The 6,307-nt window shown below is 42.6% G+C and overlaps 1 pseudogene across 1 annotated transcript; it reads left to right on the top strand.

Annotated features, from left to right (window-relative positions):
* The first annotated feature begins 255 nt into the window (after positions 1–255).
* Positions 256–5,869, top strand: LOC311360668 (annotated as a pseudogene). The gene is made up of 2 exons: positions 256–434; positions 5,216–5,869. The product of its transcript is annotated as an uncharacterized misc_RNA (transcript).
* The last annotated feature ends 438 nt before the right edge of the window (positions 5,870–6,307 follow it).

Genomic DNA, 6,307 nt, shown 5'->3' with positions numbered 1-6,307 from the left:
TAATAATACAATAATATACATTTCTTAGCACTAGAATATTTAAGTTATTTCCCTTTCATAGTTTAAACCAATATTTTACCCAGATGTTTGTAAGGAGGATGGGGGGAAAAAGAAAACCTTACAAGGATTCTTTCTAATCGGGTGGAGAGCAACACTGTAACCAAGGAGAAGCCAGGCGACAACGGGGACGCTTTAACTGTTTATTAACAACAATAAGGATAAAACGAATGTTTGCAATACTAAAATAAGTGTAAAATGAGTCCACAACGATTCTGCCACGCTGGCGTCCTCTCTGACGTGTTCTCGTCCTCCGCTCCTCCGGCGCTTTCTCCGCCGCTCTACAACTGTCACGCGTTGCTCCGCTGTAGCTTGCCTCCACACTGCTCGGAATCTGGTCCAATCAACCCAACAGCTACTCCCATTCAGGTGGTGCGGTGTGGCATAGCTCGTGATTGGCTCCAGTGTTTCGCCCGCCGTCCTCTGCACCGCCGTAGTAGCCTATCACCGGTTCCCGTGATTACCTGGTTGCCTAATGGTCCAGTGGCGGTGGGTCAATAGAGGACGCTAGGGCACCGCCCCGTACCGCACCATTAAAAATACGAAATAAATCAACAAAAATCAGTGTTGGGAACGTTAATTTAAAAAAGTAATTAGTTATAGTTACTCACTACTTGTTCCAAAAAGTAACTGAGTTAGTAACTGAATTACTTTATAATAAAAGTAACTCGTTACCAGGGATAGTAACTATTTGTGTTACTGTAAAAAAAAGAGTTGCTATATGTCAATGAATTTGAAGTAGTGCTTATATCTCCACCTTGAAAATGCCAACTTTTCATCGGATTGCGGCGCTTAGTTGATTAAGCCCAGTTAGAAATAGCGCCAACTTCCACTTGAGGCTAAAGCCGTTCCATCAACGCAGTTCAGCCACGCCTTGCTCAGGTTAGTTCAAGCCAGGCTAACGTTATCCTGGATTATGCGCGTTCATGAGATATGTAACCAGCCCAGAACCGTGAATGTCGAATCATGGATCAAATGTCCGAAAAGGACAGAGCGGGATCTTTTCCAGCGGTGAACAGAAGCTGCTTGTGGAGGTCTATGAGGAGTACAAGCATATAATAACTCAAAAAGAGAACACCTGAACCAATAATAAAAACAGGGAGGCCGCCTGGAAAAAAAATCGCAGATCTGTTGAATCTCAAATTAACATGTTGGACTTGCACCCGGTCGTCCGGGGTTCAATCCCCACTCAATTAGTAATATAGGAAGGATTACTAGAGAAATCAAATTACTCTTCAAGCCATTTATTTTCCATTTCTTTGAATATTCTTAATTAGGGAATTAATCAAATTAATAAAGGGAATTACAAAATGAAGCCAACGCCAAGAATACTATGAAATACTCGCGTATCACAGGACAAGTGCTAGACCATTCACCCAACCCCTGATTCCTGATTACGTTATAATACATATATTTGTATAAAAATGTGTTGAAAAAATAGCCACAGTAACAATAGATAGCAATAATTTTTATTATTTTATTTGCATCATTTAATCTTAGACCCTTAGTGAAAATATACGCTGTTTGTACTTCATATACGTATGTACATTTATGACAAAATCGTGAGGACCAGGCTTGGCGGAACCTTCTGATGGTACAATTGTTGCTGACAAATGGATTTCTCTGAAACACCACTCAAGTTATCCTGACAGTTAACCTGCTACCGACCAGGTTAGTTTGGTCGGATAAATTGCCATGGTTACTTAGCGGAGATTCCCTTAAGTCACGTTCATGGAACGCAACTAGCTGAAAGAAGCCCGGCTAAGCAAAATAAGCCCGGCTTTGTGCTTAGCTTGGTTGATGGAATACCTCTCCGGTCTCCTCACTAGCAGTTTGTGTATGGAGCCAGGGGTGCATTCGGATTACGTAGTTTATTCAATCAATTCATAGTAACACACCGCATTTAATGTTCAGTAACGATAACGGCGTTGTAACGACGGAATCAGTAATTAGTTAGATTACCCCGTTACTGAAGAAATAACGGCCACCATTCAGTCAGTCACAGTCACCATTAGGCACTAGCATCAAATACTATAAAGCATCAACAAATAAATACTTGTTGGCTATATAAACACTGTATTACTGTATATGTAACCAGCCTGGCGCAGTACTAATGTGCGGAGATAACAGGATACTTGAGACTTTTGCACAGGACATTTATTGTCCTGTGCAATAAAGTTTTTGAGTTTTAGAGACAAGAAAAAACAGAGTTGGTAATTTGTCAGAAACAATTACAACTCAATAAAATAAAATACCCTATATAAGAAACAAATGCGAAAATACTAAATAAAAACATGTATGTTTCCCATACTAAAATACTTAACTAATAAATTAAGATAAATAAAACATATCAGCAACTGTTCTAAGACATATTATTATTGTTATTGTTATTATCAATGACACTCTATGAGACTTGGAACAAAATTTCGATATCATTTATACTTTTTTCAGAATCAGTTTCATTTCACACGCGCTAGCTTGGGCTAGAGTGGATCACGTGATCCGCCACAAGCGTGGCTATCACAAAGCTAACCATTGCGAACGTTGCAGAGCACAACAACGTCAATATATAACCAGAGCTGCCAACTCTCACGGTTTCACCGTGAGAGCTTTTGCCTGTTCTCACACGCCACACATCCAATTTCTCACAGCAAAAAAAAGCAGAGACGCGTTCGCCCCCCCCCCCCTTGTCAACAATCCCGATCGCTCCCCCCCACCCCCCTTTCCGTAAACAATTACACCCGCGGACCCTGCTAGAAGGTATGCATTACAAGATTCTACAGAATCTCACTCCGGCCAAAAAGTTGGCAGCTCTGATTTAACCTAGAAACACAATGTCAAGCTTAAACAAGCTTATTTCTTGTTCCACGTGCGGTAAAATTATTAATTGATTGGAAATATGATTGTTACATATATTGGGTGTTTGTCTGTGGGGACCACCGTTTATATGCCTAGAGGCTAGGTGCTTGCTAATGCTACATATCCGGGTGTACTCCCGGTAGAAGCTAAATGCTAAAAACAAATCAATGATCAAACCTGCACGCCAGTAGTAAGGAGATTTGATTCATGATATATTAGTCGAGCTGAGGTTGACAGCGCACAGGTTGAATTTCTGAATGAAAGTATGATCGTTCTGTGACAGAACTGTCATACTTTCATTCATAAAATAAACAGAACTTCTGTCACTATCGAAATTGATACGTGTCATTGCGCATTTCTAAGTGGGCATACGGAAATGCTGGAGCTTTCTTAATGGGTATACGGCGTATACCTGCGTATCACGTAGACTACACCACTGCTCTGTAGGTGGCGAAGAAGTAAAAACTACGTCACGTTTTGAACTACACACTTCGGAGAGTCGTGATGTCAGAAGTCTGCACAGATCCGCGTTAGCATAATGCTTCTTCATAATAGTTTTTACTTTAACGGCACAGACAATCCAAAACTTTAGTGGAAACTGGATGGAAAAAGTGTGTAGTTCAAAACATGACGCAGCTTTTACTTCTTCGCCACCTACAGAGTTTGTTGATCATGATCATTCAAAAACCCCATGTTATTTCCAATAGACATTTGACTGAGGGAACCGGAGCCTTTGAGGCGGGACTTATTCTTCAGAGGTCTATTCGCGCAACACAACTACATGCAGAGAAGAGATAGATCGCTAACTAGCAGAGTTGTAAAAGCACTTTCCACCCATTTCAGCAATGTTATACTTAAAGACCGGGTAAACCAAATTCAGTATTTTTCTTCTTATCATATTAATTAGGCCTTAAATGTGTCCCTCAAAACATGTAAAAAATATTTTTCCCATTCATCATTTCCTTGAGGAGCTAGGCCTCAGAGAATGTTCTGTGTGCAGGTTTAAAATGGGCGGGTCTACATCGAAGACCGCTTTACGTAAAGTGGTCTTCGATGTAGACCCGCCCCCTGCTGCCCTCTAGGTATAAATACATTAACCGCGCACTAGCATTCTGTGGTTTCACCCGTCTATGGTTTTACCGCTCACGAGTCTGGTTTGAATTGTCAGTTTGCAGCTAGCTTGCCCGTTATGCCTCTTCAACCTCGTTGGTGCATCTTCCCTGGATGCCACAGTGGGAAACGTAACGTTAACGGTTCGTTTACTTTATTTAAGTTTCCGACCGAAGACGGTCTCTCTCCGGTGATGGGCGTGGTTTCCTGGCCTGCAGCGCACACGCCCCCACCGTCCTGAGCCAGGGATTACTGCTCATTTTTCATCAACTTTGAAGCATAATTTTATATACTTCGCGATTTTTTTAGTCCTTCAAATTTGGCAGGGTGGTTAATAATATATTTTCCTGTGGTATTATAAACTCAAAACCCATAATTATTCTTGGTTTACCCGGTCTTTAAAATGAGCAAGTAAGTTACATATTATATTGAAGAGGTTCATTCGGCCTACTGAGGACACAGCCATCCCACCACCTCAGGTGGGATGGATAAATCCATATAACACATCACAGACGACGTCATACTAACATCACGTGACACCTCTGATGAAGGCTGCAGAGGCAAGGTAGCCGAAACTTGTCAGGTACAAAACTATTTACCTTACTGGCCTTTATAGGCAAATCGTTTTTAAAATATTTATCAGTAGGCTGAATGAACCTCTTCAATATACTACGTAGAAGTCATGAACAGATTAGCGTCAAAGAATTCCGTTGTTTGGAACAACTGGAACACAAACTGGCCCGCTTCCGCAATCACCTGAGATTCACATTACGTTGTCGGGATGAAGGAGTTGTTCCAACAAGTTTGGGAATCAAAAACCCAATTCCGACGAAGAACGCAGAGTGAATTGTGAAAAAGCACAAAGACAAAACAATCAAAGTGCTACCTGCAGATAAAGGTAGAACAACAGTTATCATGGACACAGAACAATACGAAAGCCAAATGATAGACATGCTGGAGGATAAAGACAGATGACAGATCAAAATACACAAAAAGACGTTCCACTCCGCCCCACATCCTGGAGAAGTTCAAGACCGGCCACACACAAAGACTCACAGACCATCTAAACACCATAGACGAGACATACATAAAATTCACTCAGGAGGAGGAAGAACACAGGTGAATCGCCTTCCTGGACATGAAAATCCACCACATTGAGGATGGTAGCATCAAGATAAAAAATATACAGAAAACCCACACACACAGACCAGTACTTACTATGGACATCAGAGCATCCCACAGCCCACAAGCTATCAGTGGTCCGCACCCTATATGATCGCACCAAGGTCATCACAGACAACCAAGACAGAGAGCAGGAGGAGGAGAACCATATAAGACAGGCACTCAAAGCCTGCAACTACCCAAACTGGGTCATAAACAAAGGCAAGAGAGAGGTCCAGAGGAACAACAAGGAGGAGAAAAAGAAGAAAGGTTCTAGGCCTGAGAACCTGGGCATCTCAGGGGCGTCACAGAACGCGTACAGCGAGCGATGAGGAAGCGCCGCATCAGCACACCAGTGAAGCCACACATCAAGCTTCGCCAAATCCTAGTACACCCTAAGGATCAGATTCCCCCTGAGAAAAAGTGTGATGTGATATATGAGATCCCTTGCCTAACATGCAATAAAACATACATAGGAGAGACAGGCAGACAATTCAGCACACAAAAAAAGGAACATCAGAAAGAATGTGAAAAGGAAACATCTGGAACGCTCACCCGTGCAACAAGAATGAAAGCAACACAGGAAAATCTGAAATCTGCCATTTCAGACCACTGCAAGAGGGAAAACCACCTAATGAACTGGGATGCAGCCAAGGTCATCAGAACGGAAAGAGGCGGTTGAAATCAGGAAGCAGGCCCCAAAGACTGTCAACCGGGATCAAGGAGCCTACCAACTTTCCCACACATGGGACACAGTCCTGCAGGGCCGCCCCCGGCTGTTTGATAAACCACCAGACGGCAGAGGGCGCCCCACCCTCCCCCAGGCGCACACGGCCATCCCACCACCTCAGGTGGGATGGATAAATCCATATAACACATCACAGACAACGTCACACTAACATCACGTGACACCTCTGATGAAGGCTGCAGAGGCAAGGTAGCCGAAACTTGCCAGGTACAAAACTGTTTACCTTATATGCCTTTATAGACCAACCAACTTTTTTTTAAAGTCTCATCTCATCTCTCATCTCATCTCATCATCATCCGCTTATCCGGGGTTGGGTCGCGGGGGCAGCAGCTTTTTTTTAAAGTTACATATTAATTTAGTCTTTCGGCCTGT

Source organism: Micromesistius poutassou (assembly GCF_964030765.1).
Source record: "Micromesistius poutassou genome assembly, chromosome: 16".
Classification (NCBI taxonomy): domain Eukaryota; kingdom Metazoa; phylum Chordata; class Actinopteri; order Gadiformes; family Gadidae; genus Micromesistius; species Micromesistius poutassou.
Note: the sequence above shows the minus strand (reverse complement) of the source record. Positions and strands in the feature narration are given on the sequence as shown.